The sequence below is a fragment of the Heliconius melpomene genome, chromosome 15 (assembly GCF_056956725.1).
Source record: "Heliconius melpomene rosina isolate 202511_hmr_F chromosome 15, ASM5695672v1, whole genome shotgun sequence".
Lineage (NCBI taxonomy): Eukaryota > Metazoa > Arthropoda > Insecta > Lepidoptera > Nymphalidae > Heliconius > Heliconius melpomene.
In genome coordinates this window covers 9,616,461-9,642,968 of record NC_140403.1, presented here as the reverse complement: position 1 = coordinate 9,642,968, position 26,508 = coordinate 9,616,461, and the positions used below count along the sequence as shown (strand labels likewise).

At 33.3% G+C, this 26,508-nt stretch overlaps 1 protein-coding gene across 1 annotated transcript in view; it reads left to right on the top strand.

Moving 5' to 3' along the window:
- The first annotated feature begins 250 nt into the window (after nt 1-250).
- The window catches only part of wge (BAH domain and coiled-coil containing protein winged eye), a 108,932-nt gene continuing 82,674 nt past the window's right edge, over nt 251-26,508 (top strand). The window contains exon 1 of the mRNA XM_085197902.1: nt 251-965. The gene's annotated coding sequence lies outside the window, so the exon portion shown is untranslated. The remainder of the gene's footprint in view (nt 966-26,508) is intronic.

Here is a 26,508-nt window from a genome sequence, read left to right as displayed (position 1 = left end):
AACCATGCTTATGCCATGGGCTTCAAAAACTAAGTTTAGTTCATTTTGAAAGAATGGCGGAATCCTTACAATGCAGGTTGTATACAAAACTTGTTTGACCAGAATCGAGAAAGAAAAAAAAGTTACCGGCAAGTTCGCCTACAATAGCATTCCGGTACCGCCCGCGACCCGCCCCGCGCCCTCCCCCCGCGCCCGGCCCCCGCGCGCCCGCCCCGCGCCCCACGCCCCGCACTCTACTCAGTCCGCGACCGAGCGCGACCGGCGTGCGTTCCCTAATAAAGAAAATATGTGCTTTTAAACACAATAATAAATAAAACAAACTGAAAACAATTAATGTAAATTATAATTTAAATTAAATAAATATATCGTATTATTAACATACAATCACCTATTTATATTTATGATAGTAACAAAATCGTTTTAAATAGTTCAAAGTGTTAGTTACGTGTTTATCGAAATTTTAATTGAATAATTATTTTCAAGTGATTTCTTGTGTTAATTTGGTTTATTCTTCACCTATTATCAACAGTGGTTATCGATTTTGGACGTCTGTACACGAACAGCTGTTTTGATGATGCGGAAGATACTTGCTAGAACAATCGGCGTTTGAAACCGAGTTTCTTTTGATAAATAACCAGTGATTGTGCATAAAAAAATGCTTAAATACAAATTAAATGTTAATTCTAATATAGTATTATAGTCTAACATATTTATTTTTACTCTAAAACTATAAAAATGGTGCAAATTCTAAGTGTAGTGTAGTGCAGTGAATATACTCAAATACACTCAAATAATTATTTTAAGTGTTTATAACTATTGTGATCGAACATAGTTATATGTTTTAACAAAAATAATATCAAAATCACGCAATATACGTACTATAGTGTTTCATAAAAGTTTTTTTGTGTTTTATGTGCCTTGCTTTGGATTCTTTACGTGTATGTGGATTAAAACCTGTTAATAAGGTAAGATTATGTTTAAGTCTATTAATAAAACAAGAAATTTACTATTAAAATGGCTATTTATAGTTATTTCTAAGACGTATAGCGTTCAGTAGTTCCGATAGGTTGAATAGGCCTAATGTGGCGTTCTCCGTCGAAGTATACTGATACGTTTTACTAAACTATTTGAAAGTCATAGAAGATAAAGAAGAATATCTTTATAAGATGGGCACATTTCTAATGTTAATATTAACTTAACATAACATTTTAGTCAGTTTTTGTTGTTACATTTGTTAAACTTTCAACTTACCTAGTTGTTTTTATAAAAAAAGAGGTAATAGTTTTGACTTTATTCAAAGTTCACCAATTAAAATGTAAAGTGGCACAACAATTATATGATTACATAATTAACATTTAATAATTTATCAACCAGTAATTATACTAAAAAGAGAATATTTTCTGTTAAAAATGTGAAAACTTTCAGTGTCTAAAATATGACATGAAAAAGCTTAAATTGATGTAAGAATCTCTTAATCTTTATTTTAAATGAAAATACTTATAGATATTTTCAATATAAGCTCAGATTCATTCAAACATAACAAAGAATTATTACATATTTTGATATGTAATTCAATTTTAAGCACCAAACTCTTAATTTAGAGATTAAACCATATTTTTTTAAAACTTAAACAATAAAATATCTGTGAAATCCAATCACTACATGGGCAGTTAAATAATAAGTAGTTTTGTGTTAACTTACAATGAGCGTTTATATCAAAATTAATACAAGTAACATTTTTTTTTAATATTAAATAAATAATAATATTTATATGATATATTCTATTATTAAATTATTATCCCACACTATGTTTGGAAAATAATTTTTACTAAAACTTTTCTTAACATAATTATTTATTTAAATAAACAGTATTTAATAAAACCATGTATTCAATTCTATTTATTTAAATATCACAGATAAAATATATTTTATAAACTTCTTGCTTAATTCAAATGTTATCTGTGAAAGCTTTGGAATCAAAACAATTGTTCCTACAAGACTGAACACTTTCACTTTCATTGTTTGTATGAATTTTATATTGTTTTCAATAAACTCAATATTGTCATATATTTTTATCTTACTTAATCAAAGTAGAATGTATAATTTGCTTATCCGATGCAAAAGTTACATAATAATCTATACTACTATTCTATTATATTGGCTTAGCTTTATAACTCTATAGTAATTATTAGCTATAACTATGTTTGTGTTCTTGAATACGTTAATCTCAGGAACTATTGAGTAAAATTAAAAATGTTTTTTGTGTTGAATAGTCCATATATTGAGGAATGCTATTGGCTATATTGTACTGACTCTATTATTTCTGTACAACTTATTATTTCAACTTGTGCACTTGTGTGACGCCGCAGGTTAAAGCCAGTAATAGTGCCTATACTATAACAATATAAAAACTATTTACAAAGTTTTGATACTTTGCAAATACGTCATTGTTGCACCAAATTATACACCAAATATGGATAATAAATCTATACTAATATAATAAAGCGGAAGAGTTTGTTTGTTTGTTTGTTTGTTTGAACGCTAAGATCTCTGGATCTACTGATCCGATTTACTATGTTTTTGTTTTGTATGAAAGCTGCATTCTTCAGAAATGCTGTAGGCTACATAACATTACATTACACATATGTACTAATAAATTGAAATACTAACTAATTTGACATGCAATTTATTCTGCCATGTTAATAACAACCGTCGTTGCTAAGCAACGGTTTGCAAAGTTTGTTTGTTGTTTTAAGAAAACGTCACCCAAAATGAACTTATATTTTGATATTCATCCAATAATTTCATAAATATATTTAACTAGCGGCCCGCTCGCGGTTTCACCCGCGTGAACTATGTTATTATTAATTTCTGTCTCCATGACTACGTCCTAGTGACGTCTATGCGAAATTTGAGACTCCTAGCATTTGTAGTAACGAAGTTTCATACAAACTTTCGACCCCAAAAACAACCCCTTAGAAGTCGAATATTGCAAATTCCCGTCTTAGCGAGCACCTACGTCCTATAAGTAACTCTTATTCAAAATTTGCGATTCCTAGCACTTGTAGTTTCTGAGATTTCGTGATGAGTGAGTGACCTTTCGATTTTATATATATAGATAGATAAATATTCTTATAGTTCAAGCAGGCGTGCCCCGTCCGGGTCCACTAGTAATTAATAAGAGGCCGTCGTGGCACAGAGACACACGCGTAAAAGCGCGTTGTTATAGGTTCGACTTTTACTCGTGGATATGAAATATTTTATATTTTCACTTCCTCGCTCTAGTAACGACGCAAAAGCGCGACATTGAGTTTTGCCACTCAAGACACAATGCCTTCAGAATTCGGTGGATACTGAGGAACGGAAATGTCCTAAAGGGAATAGTGAACCTTAACACTAAGTTCCCAGTTTCCTCTGCCTACGCTGCTGTGCGGCATACAGCGTGAAGCGAACAAAAATAAATAATAAAACATAATATTTCGAGGATTGCACCCACTTACTGTTACGAATTGTTTTTATGTTTTCATATATTTTTTTGTATATTTTCTGTATTTCCTACATAAACTATACATTGGTAATAAAGGCTGTAAAGGCTAAGCCGTGCAGTGTCTGACTAAACATGCCATGGTGATGAATTCAATTCTCAATATAGGATTTTTCTTTATATAATAAGCCTTTTAAGGCTATATAGAACAATGTCAATGTCAATGTCTCTTATTGAGTGTAAAGTGGAATAGATATATGTATGAGACTTAAAATACTTACTACTTTGTTTATTAATGGATTATATAATTTTATATATATATATATTATATTATATAATCCATTTATTAAAGAAGATGTAGCTTTTCGGCTGTAGGTATAACCCACTGTACCTGCAGTCAAAGGTACCTTGGACACTTAGACTATGTCATATTACTCACAATTCTTATATATATTTACATTTGACAGGCAATCTAAAGTTAGTCACACAATAAAAATTATGACACATTCATATCAAGATCCTACAACCTGTCTATCATTGCCAATAATGTGTTGATGCCATTACATTAGGCAGAAAATATACGAGTACTATTATTATAAAGTGATAAATAATGTATATAGATATTATTATTATAAAACAGTTTGTTTGCTTGATCACCCACTAATCTCAGGAACCACTGGCTAGAATGGCTAGAATGTGTCATTCGACTCACGACTCATAGTCATCTCCATTCCACAGGCAAAATCGCAGAACAGAGCTAGTCTTACAATAAAAACAATGACACTCACACCATCCGTCTATCATCGCCAATATTATCTGTTGATCCCATTACATTGGACAGTAAAATATTAGAGTGCATTTTGGCTCCACTTTGAACCGACTATAACCGCCTATGTTTATAGGGCAACAGTATTTCAAATTTTATTGCCTCTGCCACATTTGAGTCATAATTATTCGAGATCATTTGCGTCATGATGCAACCTTTTGTTCTTCGGTGGATCCAGCTTCGTCTATATTATGTATGGAAGTAGGTCGCTTTGTTTGATATACCCATCAAAAGCTGTGTGCTGAGTTTATGTATGCTATTTTGCTGATATATGTAAACCTAGCTATATGCACTATGTATTTGTATGTAAAACTCATTTGTTTGTGAATGACGCGGTGTAGAACGCTTTTATATGGGTAAAGATCCCTTGAGGAGTATTGTGGAGCCTTAAAAGAAGAATATCCGAAGTTCTTAGGGGAAGGGGAAAACCAGATTTTTGTCTTACAATCCACAGAGACGAAGTTGTAGGCTACATGCGTATTTCTGCACTCGTATTTGTATTATATAATATAAGTATAGCTGGTATCTATCATGTAGCTTTTACATATAACTTCACCTCCTATTGTCAAATTCAAAAAAATAAAATTTGTGTATGACCCAATGTATTCGATAAGTGGCCTACGTAACTGACCGCATCAGGTTTCTTTGAAACAAATTATGTGTAGTTGTAACCGATTAATGAATGCTTCAACACAAGAAAGAATTCAAAATAGTAGTTCCTGAGATTAGCGCGCTTACTCAAACAAATTCTTTAACTTTATAATATAGCTTAGTCTTATCATTTCAATATTAAAATTAACATTTTCACACACTACTACCTTAACTTTATAGTAATATTACTAACTCAATAAAAGTTTCCCATATATAATAGCAAAGAAAATTGACTCGTCCCGTCCGTTTGTTTGTGAACTATTTAGACGACACCGACTGGTACGGCGTATAGCGTACCTACTGTAGATGTTTATAAAAGTGTTGAATGCATGACCTCATCGCGGTAACACTGCTGTACTATATGTATAATAATGTATGTCTAGAGAACTTAGAGAATATGGCGAAATTAAAGTTTAAAAAATGCGCTATTGGTTTTGTTCTTTTATTTATATTGGCACTTATTTGACTGACTATTTCTTGCACAGAAACTAAGGACTATCACCAAATAATCATACTTAAAACAGAGTAGTAAACATACAAAGACGTCAGTTAACACTAAATATAGATTATATTAAGAACAATGGATCCCGCCCTTCTTCAATTTCTTTTTATTAAGACACAATATTATGCCTAACTTTAATTTTAAATCACATCTAAACAGATATTGTTTTCGGTCGCGAAAAAATACCGATTCAATTCGAGTTTTTAGCTGACATAGCGTCACGGTAAGCAGTGGGAACCTAATGTTATGACACCCCGTTCTCCACTTTCTGCCCATTTTATGAGGCTTAATGTGTTTATTAATTGTTAAGTAGCAGACATAAACGCCGCTCTTTTCTACCGTAGAGGAAAAATGAAAATAATTTAAATACTATGAAACCTATTACCATTACATTTCCAATCAGATGCTATCCTACTGCACTACGTATTTTTTTTAGTAATATAGCTAATCTGATACATAAGAATAGGTATAGCTTACAATTTGTGTAAAAATTTTCTACAACTTGGATACAATATAATAAAAAGTTTAAGCAGGCGAAGCCGCTAGGCCGCTAGTCTCATATAAATCAAAAGTAAGCGGCCTTTCTAATCTCATAGTAAGTAGTTAAAGTTAAATTTTACGAACTTTTTCCATGTAACAAAATACATACAATGATAATTATATGAATTCAGTATTTATTACAATATGGCCATTCCAAATAGGAACTTAATTAACATAATGAGTTTTTGAATGTAAAGCTAACGTTATAGTGGTGCTAATAAAATATGAAAAAGTAACTGATTTGAATACGAATTAAGATTTGTTTTTAGTTTTTTTGTAGAAATATTTGTTACTAGTGGACCAGAACGCGGCTACGCCCGCTTGAACTATACGAATATTTATTAAATATATTTATTAAATTATTTTCAGTTTTCAATAAAGAGATGCATTAAGCAAGCTCATTTCGGGTGACGTTTTCTAACATCAAACTTTGCAAGTCGTTGTTTAGCAACGACGGTTGTTATTAACATGGCGAAATTAATTGCGTGTGAAATTAATAAGTATTTTAATATATTGATATATATCGAAAATATTACAAATATAAGAAAAAAAAGTATCCTATGTTCATCCCGAGACACTCAAGTATCTCTATATGAGTATTTTATCATAATTAAATTAGCGGTTTGGCCCTGATTGCGTAAAAGACAGACAGACAGACAGAGTTACTTTCGAATTTATAATATAGGTATGGACCCTCACATAGCACAGTAAGTAAAGGGAAACTGGAAACTTAGTGTTATGAAATAAAGTTTGAAATAAATAAAGCTTTTATTTACTTTTATGTACATATATGTTAGTACACATCGTGAGTATGTTTCAAAAAGCTATTTTTTTTTAAACTTTGTCTTTAAGACCGTCGTAGCACAGCGGCACAGCGCTGTAGCCACAACGGTTGTGGGTTAGATTCTCACTGGAGGGAATGAACATAACATAAATTCCACCATAAGACGCAAATCTTCTTCTTCAGCTTCTTAAATCTTTATTAATTTGTTTCTGTTGCTGACATTAATGTTCTGTCAAAGTCAAGTAGCTATTCAAGCTGTAGAAATAGAAAGCTCAAATTTATTTCATAGTAACGATTGCAAGTCAATTTTTTACGTATAATATATCTAACAAATCGTTGCGACCTCCCGCAGGTTTAGAGAATTTAATATTTTTTTCGACCGCTTAGAAAATGCTTTAATAGGTGTAATATTTATAGTAAGTATGTGATTGTGAAACTGTTGGAATTGACTTATATTTCAGTATGATGTAGGCTTTACCAGAAACGTCTCGGAAAGTAATAGTCCTATTGAAATGTTCCTTTTCTTACTTAAGTGTAAAAAAAGTCTCATCAAAATCGATTCAGTTGTTTTTCAGATATGGGTTAGGTACTGGTGCCATATATTTAAATATAGATCATGAAATTAGTTTATTTATTTTAATTACTTTTATAATTTGAAATTAGTTTTGCGTTTCTTTCTAGACTGTGCTAGACCCACTAGTATTATTATTACGTACATAAATAACATGATTATCTAATGCAAAAGATCATTTAGGTAGTAACTCCTACAACTCGAAGAATTAATTCATATCTAAGTTGTAAGTCTGTCAAGGCCATTTTCTGTCATACAATGCTATATTATAAATACACTTTTGCATATTAATTCTATTATTTCTGCAAAAAAAAATCCTAAAACAAAATTGTTTTCTGCATTCTTAGATTTAATTACCACTGTCGCTTAGTACTGATTGCCTAACCTATCTAACTAATAAGATTTCGTATCAGCTTCTTTATTATTTAAGTTGATCATTTTTGCTGCAATATGTCGTAAATTCGCGTAGAAAGTGGATAACAGAGCGTCCTAAGACAAGGTTCCGTCTGCCTAACTATCATGCTTTAAGCTGTATCATGCATATATCAAGATAGGCAGAGGGAATCTGGCGTTAAGACAGTTTGTTCCTCATTCTCCACATTGTTTATATCTCCAAATGAAATAAAATTAAATCATTACCCTGAGTGGGAATCAAACCCACAACGATCACGTTTGCAATCCAATGCTGGGTTGCTACGTTACAACGGCTATAAAAAATATACCTAAGTACATTCCGATTTTATGTACGATTTTCGCTGCTATTCTTTCATATTGCTTTGGATTGTACGAGCATATTTAACGGAAGTCCTATGGAGTATGGGTTTTATTGCGCGTTGATAGCAGTAAATATATCGTAGGTAGGTAGGTGTTCTCGCTTTATATCTTGGAAGTGGGTCAGATGCATAATATACCTATGTACTTATATGCATATATCTTTTGTATTCTATCAAGTCTGGTAGGAAGAGTACTGTGGGATTAAATTTATTCATTTTTGACCTTGACGCATCTCGGGCGTGTTGCTGGTAAATTGATTAATACTCTGTGATTAATACTATTAATCATGAGATTAGTACTCTTATTTATGCTTCACGCTGTATCCTGCACATAGCCGGGCGGGCAGAGGGAACCCTCACACATCGTCCCTTTTCGTTGATTTCTCAAGACATTATGTGTTGAGTGGCGAAACTCAACGCTGCGCTGTACTTCGTTACCAGAGCAAAGAAACTGCAAATAGACCAATAAAAGAGGTTGTGTTTGGCGATATGGCTTAATGGGAACGGCGTGCCTTAATTTATGTTATTTATCCATACCTTCCATACCTATATTATAAATTCGAAAGTAACTCTGTCTGTCTGTCTATCTGTCTGTCTGTCTGTCTTTTACGCAATCAGGGCCAAACCGCTAATTTATTTGTGATAAAATACTCATATAGAGATACTTGAGGGTCCCGGAATGAACATAGGATACTTTTTTTTTCTCATATTTGTAATATTTTCGATATATACCAATATATTAAAATATTTATTAATTTGACTTACAATTTATTCCGCCATGTTAATAACAAACGTCGTTGCTAAGCAACCTTTTGCAAAGTTTGTTGTTAGAAAACGTCACCCAAAATAAGGTTGCTTAACGCATCTCTCTATTGAAAGCTGAAAATAATTTCATAAATATATTTAATAAATATTCTTATAGTTCAAGCGGGCGTAGCCGCGTTTGGGTCCACTAGTAGATAATAAATTCTAAAAATGTACATAAGGCAAATAAAATGTTACATAAAGAAAAATGTTGTATGACAAGCATCCTTTATACTTACATTCTAAAGTAGGTAACAATGTTTCATATCGTACCTAGTCGGAATGTTAGAAAATTTAATATCATCAGATATTAAAACTTCAAGGAAAATAGTTTAAGTTTAATCATCCAATTTCGAAATTTAATTACAAGTAGCTAGGGAAGTTCTTCTTTAAATTTAATATCATTTGCATTTTAAATACTTTTTGTTAGAAGTTTGTAGCAACGAAATTATGTGATTATAATTTATTACTTAATAAATATATTTTTTAATGAAAACAATAGAAATCTTTATTTTGTACCGTACCGTAGGTATAATATATTTACGTTTGGTGCATGGGAACCCCCCTTAAATATTTATTTTTTAGTATTTTTTATTATAGCTGCAATAGACATACATAATCTGTAAAAACTTTAACTGTTTAACTATCAAATTTCATGAGATACAGCCTTGTGGCAAATAGACAGATAAAATCTGTCCTACTCTTAATCTCTATGTCATAGATATCCTATCCTATATCTTATAAAACAAAGTCGCTTTTCGTGTCTGTCTGTTGTTACTAACTCTTCTTCTTCTAAACCACCCAACGGATTTTGATGCGGTCTTCACCATTAAGTCGAGTGTTTTTCGTAGAAGGTTTATATATAATTTATTATTTGTACATTCTTATGTAAATTAACATAAATACGATAAATGTGTATAAAGTCCTAACCGTTGAGACACTTTCGCGCATGCGCTGCTCTAATGGTAAGTACTACATGAAAATAATGTACTGGAGTATTGTTCCTGTTAATAAGATCTACAAAAAAGTCCGCAAGAGCATATTCGTATCTTTTAAGAATAACGTGTAGTGATCATTTTTCTGTCTAAATATAATAATTTCAATATATTTTTTATTGTGAGGGATATTTTTCCATAATGGTATTAATCCTTATCCTTTAAAATACTTTATTAATCTTCTACGTTAAACGAAGATAAAATTTTCTTTTTACAATATTTCGAAATTGCGAATAGTTTTACAGAAAAACGCATTTAATTGTTGACACATCCCGCCGTTGACACATCAGCTGTATGTTACTCAAGTTTCACTTATCCCTTACTCTCAGCATATAAATAAGTAAATTAGTTACGTTGGCCATTTAATGTAGATCAAAACTGTCTTTTACTGTTTTTCATTTTAATAAGTACTTTAGAAGTTGTTACAATATCAAAAAAATCCTTTCTGCGAAACGACTCGCCACTCGCCATGCGTCCGCCGCGCCCGCCTGCCTTACACGCATCGGTGGTTCAGTGGTAGAATGCCCGCCTGCCACGCGGGCAGCCCGGGTTCGATTCCCGATTAATTATCTATTTAATTTTCCTCACAGGCAGCCACATCGTGCTTGCTTTTCATCAAGGACAGAATACCCCCTTCAGCATTAACCACAAGCTCGAAAAAAAAACCCGGCTGCCTCTATAGCAACGAAGATTTAGTTAGATGCGTTTGCATGTATTGGATAATTGGAGTTGAATGTATTATTTAAGTGCGATATATTTGGTTTCACATTTTTTGTAGTAGTTATTAGTAGGTAGGTTTTTGTTTATAATTTCTTCCGTTTAAAAATAGTCATTTAACTATCTAAAAATAGTCATTTAAATATATTTTAATAAGTACTTGAAAAGATTAGTAGCACAGATTTAAAATTACGGTACCTACTAAAAAATCCTTGCTGTGTAAAACAATTGGAAAATCCTTATTGAAACTACAAAAATTTGGTTTTTGTAGTTTCAATAAGGATTTGGGGGTTGCATTAGGATTTAATTAATTTTCACATTATCTTAAGTGCTTTGCAAACATACATTACATGAATAATCCAGTAGTTGAAGCGGGCGAAGCCGCAAGAGGGTCGCTAGTTTATATTATAAAGCTGAAGAGATTTTTTAGTTGAACGCACTCATCTCAAGAGTTGCAATTTTATTAAAATCTGTAACCGCGTTATAGGTTTTTATAAAATTGTCCATGAATGTCGGTGAACACAAACAATATTTGATATGAAATGAACTCATATTTATAAATACTATACATTTTTTATCTTTTTTCTACGAATAGATATATGAAGATTAGTTAAAGGAATGTTGCAAAAGTGAATTTTCGTGTGTTTAGTGCATAATGACAATAAAATTATCTACAATTGCGTCAATCGGCGTTATTCTTTTCATGATACAATATCGTCTAATGTGTCATATTTATCATTAAATTGATCTTTTATGCATATTCTGCTATTTATGTATTCGCATATCTTTCGCATAGTACCTACAATAAGACCGTAGTGGCGCAGTGGTATAACGTGTGAATGTAAATTTGATGATTGTCGGCTCCATTTCCACTTAGGGAAATTATGATATTTAAATAATTTTCATTTCTCCGCTCAGATAGATAAGGCGTACTGACTTTCGTCACTCAACACGCAGTCTGGAAAACTTGGCGAATCGTGGAGATAGGAGGGTCTTGACGTTAGGTTCCCTGTGTCTATCCTACTTTGCGGAGCGTAATACTTAGTGGACCTACATCTTCGAGTATTTTGTTAACCTAAAAATGTAGGTTTCCTCGTGTCGGGTGTACTAACAAATTTGACTAGGAATCCAGCCTTTTTAACTATTTAATATGGAAAAGACGAAAGAGAAGAGAGATAATGAAAATGACGTCCTCTTAATTTTAACGATATCTATGAATATCAAGTGGATATATTTTAGAAATAATGCTATAGATATCTATGAAATATAAATAACATTAGGTATTTCAGAAATTATATCTAACCTAGGCTGTCTGACTGACTTGTGATATACCACCAGGTAGGCACCCTGTAGCTCCCCTGGGTTCCCTGTGTCTACCCTGCTGCTATTTTATTACTAGCTTGTGATATACCACATAGGTAATAGAAATGGATTCAAAGCCAGACATTAGCATTTTGTTGGTACGATCTGATTACATTTCATTGTTTTTAATTATTTTAATGCATGCGTTTGCCTAACTCACGTTCCCACAGCGATTGTTGTCGGTTTGTTTTGTTATACCGGATTTGTGGAAACATTGATCGAGGTATAATACCTACCTGTGTTTGTGTGTGATAACTAATTATTAATTGATTTAGTTTCAATTAATTTACTGTGTTTTTTTTTTATCGTAAGGTGTTAAAGTGAACTCTCTCTCTATCTCTCTCTGTGTGTCTCTTTAATGCTTAGGGACGTTGTATACCGAATATATTTAAAGTCATAACCGGGATGCTGTCTTGGCGCAGTAAAACAGCGTCTGACTCCACTCCGGGAAATGAATTCTCGGGGAATCAACACATTATGTCTCAAATTAGGACTGAAAGAGGATTAGAGGATTAGACGCACAGCCCAAACTACACGGAGTAGAACGCCGTTTTTTAGCCTGTAGATTCTTTAATGTGAGTGTGACCACTAAGAGACGATTTCTTGAAGTTCCTACGGGAACAGGAAAAAGCGAGTTATCCGTTTATAGTTCACGATAACGGAAGCTGCGGCCAGTAGTGTAAAGGATAGTATACCTCAATAATAAAGTTTTCTTGAAATAAATCTTAGAAGAACTATGTTTTATAAAAGGTATACCTACCTGTTTTAATTTAACTTCCCTATATAAAGTTCCTACTTCCTGTTCTTATCGTCTACTCAAAGCTTGTAAGGTTTTTTATAGTCTTTGAAAGTTCTATGTTGATGGTAGATCGTTCTACCTTTAATATTTATGGACCTATCCATCTATACATATTTATTTTGTCAACACGATGGTCGTGGGTTCGAATACCATTCGGATTAATTATTACAGGTATTTGCCTAAATTATCTTCCTTTCTTCGCATTGTTATACTTAACTTAGTTTTTTCTTCTCTCTCTTTTTCATATATTTTAAATTTACCCATAATTATGATAAAATACTTAGAATTAATATTTGAACTATTATATATAGATTTTACACAAACTTCTAAAAATAGTCAAGCACACATCTTCGAAGTGAAATATTTTCATTTATAACATCGCCAAATGTAACCAAGACCGGGCACGCCACGGCCTCCAGCCAAGTGAAATGCACAAAATCCATTCGGTTTTATCTCGTTAACTACACCTTGTATTATAAAATAACTCTTAATAGAAAGATATAGAGTTGAAAATCCATCTCCAATAAATTTTTATACTATAGATGACGTGTTCAGTACAATTTTATGTTAATTGCATTTAAACTTTAATATTTTTAGCGTAGAGTCGAAAATTGCATGATGGAATTGAAATAAGGGTCGGATTTGTATTGCCAATGTGAAATATACATTAAATTATATAAAGATACAGTAGTTTTTCATTTGTATGGTGTTTTATAAGGTTTTTTATGGTGTACGGCCGGCAATCAGCTGTTTGGGCACGCGCCCCTCGGGAGCGGATGATGTCAGCTCCCTTCGTAACGCGACGAGTACGAGTTCTATTAAATTTTCTAAAATTGCGTCCCCTTGTGGTTTAGATTAGTAGGCATACGGTGTAGCTGTCGCTGTCAAATGTCTGACATTACTGCGTAGGTAGGTGCCGTCTAATGTATGCGGATAGTTAAGTTGGTGTGAAATGTTACGTGTGTATGGCAGAGTGATCTAGGCTTATGGTTTTATAATAAGTACTGATGTGTGTTTGTTGGTTTATGTAATTTTAGTTGTGTGGTGAGCAAATTATAAACGAAAATATGTATATTGGATTTATTCTTCTTTTTGACTTCCTACAGCACCCCGCAGGTAGCAGAGTAAGCAGAGGAAACTTGGGAACCTAGTGTTACAACACTTCCGTTTCCCACTTTCCACTGAATTTCAAATCTACAACACAGTTTTTAACTAAAGTAGTCATTATCGAACTTTAACTAAGTATTAAATCTAAAATAGTGTATCTCTATTAATTTTCAATAAAAAAAATATTATAAAAAAAAACTCGAAGGGTTGCGTGTTGAGTGGCGGAACTGAACGCCGCGGTTGATCTAGTTTCCAGAGCGAGGAAATTAAAATATTAAATATTTCTTTCCCGTAGTAAACGAACCCATAACCGTCGCATTTACGCTTTTTGCATCACGATGGCCTTATCAATTTATTATACATTTTCTAAATTAAGTTTCTTATTGAAATATTCATTAACATCAGCTCTAAGCTTCCATTTTTAGAATCATTAGTCATACCACACTTACTATAGAAGAAACACAATACATTACACGTCTTACGAAACATCTATTTGTAAACAGATCACATCACATTTTGTCAACATTACCATCTATCTTACTAACATAAATTATTATTTATTTTTGCCGCTTCACGCTGTATCCCGCATATAGGCAGGATAAGCTGAGCGTACATAGAGTTAAGACTCCGTCAACCACACACTGCCCAATATTCGAGACATTGAGATTGAAATGAACATTTTATTACTTTGAGTGGAAATTGAATCCACGACCGTCGCGTTTTCATCCAGATCCACCTTAAATATTATAATACAATGTAAAAGAATAACCCTTCAACTTACAAAGGTGGTAAAAACTTGTCGCACTAGATGTAGCGATAGGACGTCGTCCAATGAATAATTTATGTGCGGCCTGCCTTTTAATTCCTTTGTTGATACTCTACTAATTAACCTGCGATCACTTTGTATGTATGTATGTTAGTCTTATTTATATAAATATAAGGTCGAAAATACACAATTTAGTTTTGTATATATATTGAATATAACCTCGACCTTTTCCGCAAAACAATAATTTTCTAAGGATAACATAAGTTAGTGCAAATTGCTTGGTGCATCTGATTCTTATTCCCATTCTGTTCGACGGCCGCTAGCCGAGGTTCCGAGTCCCGCAGGGGGTGCCCTTACAGTCGTCGACTTCCTCACAAGTAGTTGCATTTATTCAGGGACATAGTACTACCTACCTTCAATAATAATATCTACATAATTACTTTATTATAAAACTTTTTATTTCATCAATGAATCTTGTTTGTGTTTTTAGCGGTAAAAAAGAATAATAAAGTAATTTATTATTTACTTTATTTTCTCTTTATAAAAAGACCTGTAGAGTTAGTAAAAACTCATAATTTATGGGGTTTAAAATAATAGAACAACAACAATATAATAATTCTTTTTTATTTATATTATACTAGCGACCCCCTCGCGGCTTCGCCCGCCTTAACTACTGAATTATTCATATAATGTATGTTTGCAAAGCACTTAAGATAATCTGAAAATTAATTAAACCCTAATGCAACCCGCATTTTCGTAATTCCAATAAGGATTTTCCAATTGTTTGAAGTAATACTCGCTAGGGTATTGTGATGTCATCAATGTATAGTGCGTGTTTGTCAGGTGACAACATTCTGACTGGGACAACGGCAGCGATCGGGTCGCTGCTAGACCTCGCACTCTCAACTCTCACGCAAAATGTCCTGTCACTTACAAAGCAGAGCATCAAAGACATGCGCGACGTGCTGGGGGGTGCCCGCTCTGAGCACTTTATGAAGTAAGCCCGGGTGCCAGACGCGGTCGAATACGCGCGCTACGTCAAGGAAGACTGCTATTGCACACTCACACTCTCTCTCGGTTGATCACTGTTGCGTAGTTTACCCAGAGTGGTATACCCGCTCGCCAAACTGCTCGCTTTGTGGGTGAATGTGCGACTGAAGAAGTGAGAGGAATAACTTCATGAACAGCTTAGCGACCGTGCTGAGGAGGATTATAGATCGGTATCCCTCAGCAGCATAATGAGCAGGCCCTCGTTCCATGCCCGGGGGAAAGAAGCCAGGCGGGTGCGGCGGATCCACTATTATAAGCAAAATGTTGCGGGGCACGGCGGACGCCTGGAGGGCGGCGAACTGTTAATCAGTAATGATTTTTTAGTACTGCGATTTTAAATCTGTGCTACTAATCTTTTCAAGTACTTATTAAAATATATTTAAATGACTATTTTTATAAATTGAAATTATAAACAAAAACCTACCTACTAATAACTACTACAAAAAATATGAAACCAATATCGCGCTGAAATAATACATTTAACTGAAAGTATCCAATATGTGAAACGCATCTAAATCTTCTTTACTATAGAGGCAGGCGGGTTTTTTTTTCGAGCTTGTGGTTAATGCTGTTAAAACAGCGACACCGGTTGGGTAGGCACTACGTGGCTACCTGTGAGGAAAATTAAATAGAATGCATCGGTCGGGAATCGAACCCGGGCCGCCCGCGTGGCAGGCGAGCATTCTACCACTGAACCACCGATGACTGCTCATGACGTGCTTGTATAAGCAAAACATCGCGGGGCGCGTTTCGCAGCAAGGATTTTTTGATATTGTAACAACTTCTAAAGTACTTATTAAAATGAAAAACGAAATGATTTTGATCTACATTAAATGGCCAACGTAACTAACATACTTATTTATATGCTGAGAGTAAGGGATAAGTAAAACTTGAGTCGGTACAGCTGATGAGTCAACGGCGTGATGTGTCAACAATTAAATGCGTTTTTCTCTAAAACTATTCGCAATTTCGATTTTCTGTAAAAAGCAAATTTTATCTTCGCTTAACGTAGAAAATTAATAAAGTATTTTAAAGGATAAGGATTAATACCATTATGGAAAAATATCCCTCACAATAAAAAATATATTGAAATTACTATTTTTAGACAGAAATATGATCACTACAAGTTATCCTTAAAAGATAAAAATATGCTCTCGCGGACTTTTTTGTAGATCTAATTAAGAGGAACAATACTCCAGTACATTTTTTTCATGTAGTACTTACTATTAAAGCAGCGCATGCGCGAAAGTGTCTCAACGGGTAGGACTTTAGACACATTTATCGTATTTATGTTAATTTACATAAGAATGTGCAAATAATAAACTATATATAAACCTTCCCTGAAAAATACTCGACCTAATGGTGAAAACCGCATAAAAATCCGTTGGGTGGTTTAGAAGAAGAAGAGTTAGAAAGTTCAGACAGACACGAAAAGCGACTTTGTTTTATAAGATACTAGCGACCCTATTGCGGCTTCGCCCGCTTTTACTACTGGATTATTCATATAATGTATGTTTATAAAGCACTTAAGATAATGTGAAAATTAATTAAACCCTAATGCAACCCGCATTTTCGTAGTTTCAATAAGGATTTTCCAATTGTTTTACACAGCAAGGATTTTTTAGAAGGTACCGTAATTTTAAATCTGTGCTACTAATCTTTTCAAGTACTTATTAAAATATATTTAAATTACTATTTTTAGATAGTTAAATGACATTAAATAATACATTCAACTCGAATTATCCAATACGTGCAAACGCATCTAAATCTTCGTTGCTATAAAGGCAGACGGGTTTTTTTTTTCGATCTTGTGGTTAATGCTGAAGAGGGTATTCTGTCCCTGAAGAAAAGCAAGCACTACGTGGCTACCTGTGACGAAAATTAAATAGAATGCATCGGCAGGGAATTGAACCCGGGCTGCCCGCGTGGCAGGCGAGAATTCTACCACTGAACCACCGATGCGTGTAAGGCAGGCGGGCGCGGCGGACTCGCTTGTATAAGCATAACGTCGCGAGGCGCGTTTCGCAGCAAGGATTTTTTGATATTGTAACAACTTCTCAAGTACTTATTAAACTGAAAAACAGAAAAGACAGTTTTGATCTACATTAAATGGCCAACGTAACTAATGTACTTATTTATATGCTGAGAGTAAGGGATAAGTGAAACTTGACTCGATACAGTTGATGTGTGAACGGCGTGATGTGTCAATAATTAAATGCGTTTTTCTCTAAAACTATTCGCAATTTCGAAATATTGTAAAAAGCAAAATTTATCTTCGTTTAACGTAGAAATTTAATAAAGTATTTTAAAGGATAAGGATTAATACCATTATGGAAAAATATCCCTCACAATAAAAAATATATTGAAATTCCTATTTTTAGACAGAAATATGATCACTACACGTTATTCTTAAAAGATACGAATATGCCATCGCGGACTTTTTTGTAGATCTTATTAAGAGGAACAATACTCCAGTACATTTTTTTTATGTAGTATTTAGCATTAAAGCAGCGCATGCGCCAAAGTGTCTCAGCGGGTAGGACTTTATACACATTTATCGTATTTATGTTAATTTACATAAGAATGTACAAATAATAAACTATATATAAACCTTCCCTGAAAAATACTCGACCTAATGGTGAAAACTGCATCCAAATCCGTTGGGTGGTTTAGAAGAAGAAGAGTTAGAAAGTTCAGACAGACACAAAAAGCGACTTTGTTTTATAAGATATAGGATAGGATAGGATGTATAGGTATGGATATTACATTTAAGTCTTGGCGCAGGCGCGCTGAATTCCGCCACTTAATACGCACTACCTCAGGAATTCGGAGATTCGGATTCCAGAGAAAATAGAGAGCGGAGTGTCTTATAACAAGTGTTCCTCTGCCTAAAAACGTAAAAAAAAACCTATGCTCAAGTAAAATATGCAAGTGATGAAGTCATATTTTCCATTGAAATGAAGACATCGCCATACATTATGCATGCTATTACATACGCAGTCTCTTCTAAGAGACTGTGTTTTTATTTCTTCAAGGAAAGTTTACCTCTGCTATTTACTGTAACTACACAAATAGAATTGTAAACGTATCGAAATTAAAAAGCCTTTATAAAGCTTTAAAGTTGTAGTTGACTTTAAAATTAGCTATAATTTAGATTACATTAAATAAAATTTCAGTATATCTACTTACAACGTGCGGCGTTAAGTTCCACTCAATACCGCTATGTCTCGAACAAGCGGAGAATCTAGTGGCTGACATTAGGTTCTCTCTGTGTATCCTGCTATGTGGGATAAAACGTAAAGGAGGATTCACACTATAGAGTAGTCGTTGACGGTCCGGTCTTAGTCTGTTTAAAATGTTCTCATATGAGAAACAATGAGATCATTCATATATTGTTTCAGTCCAATCACGCCTATAAGAATATTTCTAATACAAGAAAATGGGATCGCACCGAGAACCAACATGACCGACACTATAGTGTGAATCCTCCCTAAAGCTGCTATTTCTTAACTTTGATCTCTTTATTTAGATTCTAGGAAGATTTACACGTTTAATACGTAGTAGGTATAAACAGTTCATAGAGTTAAAATAACGTAACAATGACATGCAAAATTACATAAAAAAAACGCAAAAAACCAGATTACCTAAAAATAATATTATCTAGGTTCCTAAAAAAATCCAAAAAAAAACCGACTAATATAACATGAACTTGGCCCTTGTGTAAATTATGACTATCCAAAGATCTTACAATCAGTATATGTATACTTGGAATCGAACCGCTGTCCCTCGCCCGTAGGAAGCGATCCATCACTGCGTTATCTCGCAGGAAACAGGATTTACTATTCACCTATCTACTGTCCACGCAATTATACTCTTTCACTCGAGGAATTAAAGACTAAAATGCGGAAAGAACTACGTTTAACGTATTAGTTTGAATCGGTAAAGCTTAAGTTATAGGGATATGTAATTTTAAATGAGTAACAAATTTTACTGTTTTTGTAATCACCATTTGCTGTCAACATCGGCTTGTGCCTTATAAAATATAAACAATTTTAATATTTTATAAAGATTTATTATACTACGCTGAGAAATTTTAAAATATTTATAAAAAATGATCGTAAAGAGACTCGAGCTCGCGATTCTTAAATACCATGTCGTTGTCTTAAATATTACCTACCCATAGATTGCACCTTTGTATTTTCATAGCTAAAACTTTGATTCCGCTTTTTAAGCCAAACATTACTATCAGCATTGATTCGCTTTTGTTCGGTGTCCTATTTTTTTGCAAAATATCTAAAAGTATATGAGAAAATATCGTATTTTAAATCGACCACTAACAGATGCTTATTTTTTTTTTCATATTACGTGCACAAAAATAAAACAATTCACAACATCTGCTTACGTACTTCTATTCTATACTAGAATGAACGTAACAACAATTTTAACTCCAACTTAATAAGTACTCCTAAACTCTATTTCTACAACTTTTTCTACTTCATTGAATAAATTGAAAAAGTAATAAAAGGGTATAACTGGTTATTGTTATACTTGTATTGTAGTGCTTTAAATAATACGACTCGCGCTTGACTCGATGCGGGCGACTTGATGGGCAGAAGTTGTGAGTGTGGCCTGTGTTACAAGTGTATAGCGGATTTTTAAATAAATTTAAGATAATACAGGTTCAAGAAGATGTGGTAAATTAGCTTTCATTCTTTAGGGTTCCGTGCCTTAAAATGTTAAAACAGAACGTTTATAGGATAATTTACTTGGTTTTCCGTCTCCCAAGACCATTTATTTCGAGATACTATACGTACCTACGATGTATCAAATCAAGCTGCTAAATCAACGTAATCGTTTTTGCTGCATTTTAAATGAAATTCCGTTGACCTACAGATACGGTTATGAAATTTGGCACGAGGTGAGGGTTTATAATACAAATAAAAGAAAATTCGAAAAGCGAAAAATTATAGGTATTTATAGGAAAATTGCAAACTTATATTCTTTGTCGTTAATTTCAAACAAAATGGGTGCATATGTTTTTTTTAGCAAAATTAGTTCAAAAATCTAATTCACTTACGATTTCTAGCGTAGGTATATTTTTTGACATATACTATGAGTAATATTAGTAGGTGCATATAGAAAACTTATCTAAAAAGACGCCACTATAAAATGCGAACTTCCACCAACCACCAACACCAAAACACCAATCCACGTTTTTATTACCCCAAAAAATAATTATCCGCTCGTGCTTCACACCAAACGAGTTTAGTAAATAACTTTAGAGTCCCGACCGGGCCTCTAAAAACGTCGGGCTGTAAAAACCATTCCGCTTTACGTCGCTTATTGGCAGCTGCCTTTGCATATTATTTAGCCACCTTCGCGTACACACGGCGTTCATTTTTTTTTTTATTTTCTCTGAATAAATCTCTCCTCTCGTACTGACTGTAGAAAAAGTTCTCCTTTTGCGTTTGATTTGATAATACAAGTTCAGATCTTTTATTGCTTTTTTATTTTTATGTCGGTTGGTTGGTATGAATGTTATTTTGCTCCTTTGAATGGGTTAAAATTGTTTTGTTGAGTTAATTTGACTTTTATATTTAGGTGAAGATATAATTTGGTTCTTTGGTGCTAATTAATTTTTTTTAAGTCAATTTTCTTTTTTTAGCTTCATGTTTTATCACATAACCGATTGACTTGACGACGGAGTGTTTAGGCATTCCATCCCCCTGAAGACACCATTTCTGTTCTCCACTAAGTATAAGTTACTTTATCTTTATCTACATATTTAAACTTTTCCGTTACTGAGACCTCCAGACAATGCTTAAGCGAAGCTGCTGGTCTTATAAAGTTGGAATTCAGTAGGTATGTGGTTACTTTAGGGAGGAGAGGAGGAGAGGATTTCTTGAAACTTCTACGGAACGAGAGAAGTCGATAATACAGCTACAGATCTCCTTAGATTTAATGCTGAAACAAGTTTTATATAATCTGATAATTAAATCACTATAACGACAGACGTCGTTTATCTGTCTTTACTTACTTGATTACTTTTTTTTAAAACTTCACTTCAACTTCTATCTCGCACAGAGCAAGGTAGGCAGAAGGATCCTGAGAACTCAGTGTTAAGACACTCCGTTCCCATTAAAACACTTGTGTTCCTCACCAAGATTACTTTGTTTTTCTAAGTTCGTAATAAGTACGAACTTGTAAAATTAATCGCTCGTTCTTTAATAAGTATTGTGAAACAAATTACAAGTAGATACAAACAGACATTTCAATGTTATTTATATTACATACTAAAAAGTACTTAAGATGTTTTTCAAGTTATTTTTTTCACTCATTATTAATGGTTCAATTAAGTAGTACGCAGTTGCGTGCTTTCCCGTTTGCTGACATTTTAATAAGTGGTCTTGACGTGTTCACGGTGATAATTTTGTAATAGATATCGCTTATCGTATATCGCTTGGTGTGTCGCGGATACGTTTTTTTATTATCTAAATAAACCTACCAAGTAGATGTGGATAGCAGGTACGATCACGCTTAGATTTCTTCATCAGATTTTAAAAATTAAATCAGCTTCATGCTGTATCAAGCATGTAGCAGGGTAGGCAGAAGAACGTGGAGTGATTTCTGCATCAAGATGATTGAAATATTAATTTAATTTAATTATAATTTGTAAAAATTCAAATCAAATTTCCTTCTTATTTAATAACGAGACCGACGTAACACATCGGCGGTAATGTCTCGAAAAATTGGTTAGAACGAAATTTCTTAACACTAATTTCCCTCTGTCTACTCTCCGCAATATCTGCCCTATTTGCATACATACTGCCTAAAGCTACAAAAAATATAAATAACAACAAACGCTATTTAGCATTTACTTAGTCAGCATAAACTTCTTTACACGATTCGAACCCACTATAAACCGCCATAAAATCTAAGAGCTCCTAACAAGCTTCACGCGTTAGAATTCAATCAATAGACAAGTGTAATTCAATTACCACTTACATGTCTGTTTCAGGCTTAGATACAAGAAATAGTGACTAAAAGTAGAATCTAATTAGTGGTCCAATCGTAAAATACCTTACATACTGTATAGGGACGTAGGTTCAATACAATAGAGGCAAAGGCTTACTCTATCTAGTGCTTTTAAATTACTCTCACATGTGCTCTGTTTTGTGCTAGGGTTTTCGTACTTTGTGTGTTTCTTTTGATGACTTTACTGATGATTTCAATGATCTTTGGTGAACGTAATTAGAATTGTGTTTTTGTATTATTTATTAGACTGGTTTTTTAAGCTGTAAGTTGTATCCACATAGCAGCAGAGGCAGGGTAGGTGGGAATCTAGTGTTTGGACACTTCGTTCCCGTAGATACACTTCTGTTCCTCACTTTCTGCTGAATTGTAGAGACATTGCGTGTTGAGAGGCGGTAGTCAACGCAGCATAAGTACAGTTGACTACGAAATTTTTGTTTATTTAATTTAATCATAACCCCGAGTGGCTATCGAATCAACAACCACCTCGTTAAACACGGTTTACAGTTAGAAAAAAGAAGCTCATCCACTACGCCAACGCAAACGAATCCTAATTTTAATAGCAAGGTTTTATTAATACAAAAATATTCTAATATAAAACTTCAAAAAATCTTTAATTTCTTAAAATATAGATAGATATTCTCATTAATACATTCGTATTTTTAATTATAAATTGCGGTAGACTCTATTCATTTTGCTTTTTAATTTTTTTCATTTAGACATCTTAGTATTTCTCGTCGCGGCAACATTTAATGAGCTTCTGATTAAGAAACTGGAGATTGCGAAAGTTAAATATTTTTTGATTTGAATATTTTACTATTAGTTCTGATGTATGTAAATATGACGGTTGTGAGTTCGATTCTGAACTTGGGAATTAATTATTTTCCTTTACTCGATTTGGTAGTAATAAAGCACGGCGTTGAGAATTTTAGTTGCCCCCAGAATTCGGATCAAAGTGGGGAGCAAAGACGCTCAGTGGGAAGGGATTTTTTTATTATTCGGCTAACAGGTTTCCTTTGCCTACCTTGCTGATGGGCCATCAGGAAGCAAAATGAAACTGTGATGTATAGCATCACACTGTATCCTATATATACTAGGCTAGGGAACTAGGTTCCCTCTGTCTAAAGTTAAGAATTCTTCGTTCCCCAGTTCAGTTCACGTTCCCTTCGTTCCCCGTAACAGACTGACTGGTTCCTATATTTAATAGATATATTTTGTCAACCATCTCAACATATTATATCTATCTACATTATAAACTTAAAAGCAAGCGGGTCATATCTGTGCCATAGGGAGTAGGGACGGGGCCCGGTTACGTAACCCGAGGCAATTAAACGTGTAATCGCCTAGCGTGTGAAGGGACGACTCACGTTTGTCAGTGGATACTAATACTATTATACGAGTATGTCTACATTTATGTATAGATAAATAAAATTGAACAGTCTGTTTGTGTTATGTAAATAGTTTAAATGATGATGAAACAATGACATAACTACATGTTCCTCAAAATCAATGTACCTACTTTAAACTGCTATAGTAGGTGCCTACCTTATAAACGTATCAGATGTTAGTTAAAATTTTTGATCGGAAACTTTAAAATTAGATTTCATTAGATATCGAAAGGAGCTTGGACAGTGGAGGCGAGTGTTAATGAGCATTTTTAAACAACCCCTTAAAATAACACTTGGGTCGCAAGTCCCAGGCACTGCTCCTCCTCCAGCTTTTGTGCCTGCAACGCGATGGAATATATATCTACATTTTAATACAATTACAAATAATTTTAATAATTATTTTACTTCTTTTACTACTAAAAGCCGTATAATTAAATAAATAAGGACAACAAGAATAAATAAATGATTCAAAATAGATTATTATTTATTAAACGAGTTGTATTATACGATGAAATAGATTATAATATGCGTCATTACATTGTGCTTTATTTATTTAATTGATTATTTAAAAAAGGACTGACTTGACTTGACTGACTGACTACTCTGCTACATGCAAGAAAAAATAAAAAAGGATTGATAAGTAAATATAGCATAATAAACTAAATTCTTACACATCTTATTATTTTACATAAACATGAAAATAAACATTTAGTTTAGTATATATTCTAATCCGTACATACACATATACATTGTAACTTATTATATAAATTAAAATTCAAGACGAGCCACCATTGTAAATTTACACCACAGGGACGACCAACCCTTGGTTTGATTAGCCCGAGGCGAGCACGTCTAATCGTTTCCATGTTTATACTATACAAATTCTAGTTTATATAAAATGTTCATTTTATACTGTATAAATGTGGTACCTACAATGTATGCAGTTGCTTGGGTAATTTCATAAGATCTGTATCTATTTCACGTATTTGGGGGATCTTAGAAAATTTATATAGGTATATGACTTGCTTGCTACGATGCTTCTACATATATTTATTCTTTATTTGTTAAGTTTAATATTAAAATTTATCTTTATAGGTTCAAAACTACAAAAGTTAATTTTCAATTTAATTTTAAAATATTTTTTTTTGTTTAGGTAGGTACCTACATGTTACAATGTAAACTTACGCTTTTTAGTACAGTGGTATATGCTGATTATACACAAATGCATCAATTTATTAATTATTATATGCATCAATTTATTAATATAAAAATGCATCATTTTATTAATATAATACTGATTTGTGTTCACTAAATCAATTTTTTTAATATTATTTAGCTTCACGCTAGAAGGTTAAGGCACTTTGTTCCTTACTTTCTGCTTAATTTTAAAGACATTGCGCGTTGAGTCGGGGAACTTAACGCCGCGTCTTGTCTTGTTACGATTGAAGAGAGGAAAATAATGCTTTCCCCCGAGTAGTAATCGAACCCACAACTGTGACATTAGACGCTATGCCGCTACTCCATAATACTCTTCACACATATTAATAATATACTTTGAATTAACCTATAAAAAAACAAAAATTGTTATTTCTGTATACTTATATGAGTTTGTGCCAAACTTCATTACATACTCAGACTGAGGGGGACACGTTGAGAGACAACAATTACGGAGGAAAGCCCCCGTTTTCGCCGCCCGCGCTCGTACCTTTGACATAAGATCGTAAAATTTTATACGAAAATAGACTACAAGTCTGTGGAAGAATGGAGTGCCTAAAATGTCAATAAGTTAATTTAATATGTATGCTTGATAAGAACTACTATACTATACTATAGGGGTATGGTGATCAGAGGGCTTGGACGGTTGCCAAAAGGCGCTGGTTCGAATTCGGCTAGGGTCCAATTGTCATAGATACGTTTTCCGAAATATTAATACGCCTTAATAAATATGTAGGTACTATTCACGTTAAAAATCTAAATTTTAACCCAAGATCACCAATTTTAGCAATGTGAAATCCAAACAGCCCTATCAAAGTGTTGTTTAACTTTTCGTTATTTTCTTATAATAAAAATTATATTCGCATAATTAAGTGTAATACCGTCTATACTTTAATATGTATGCAAAATTGTTATAATAGTAAATTAGAGATCGTAAATTTTAAATTGAACTAAAAACCGGTTGTTCTGAACGTTGATTCGCGAATTTCCGATTTCAAATAAAGATGAATTGCTTTAGATCCGTAATAAATTGTAATAAAAACCAGTTATGTTACTTAATATAACTCACACGAAATAACGTATTGATTGGGGGCGTGAAGTATAAAAATAACTAGAAAGTATTATTTATTATTGTAGAAGCT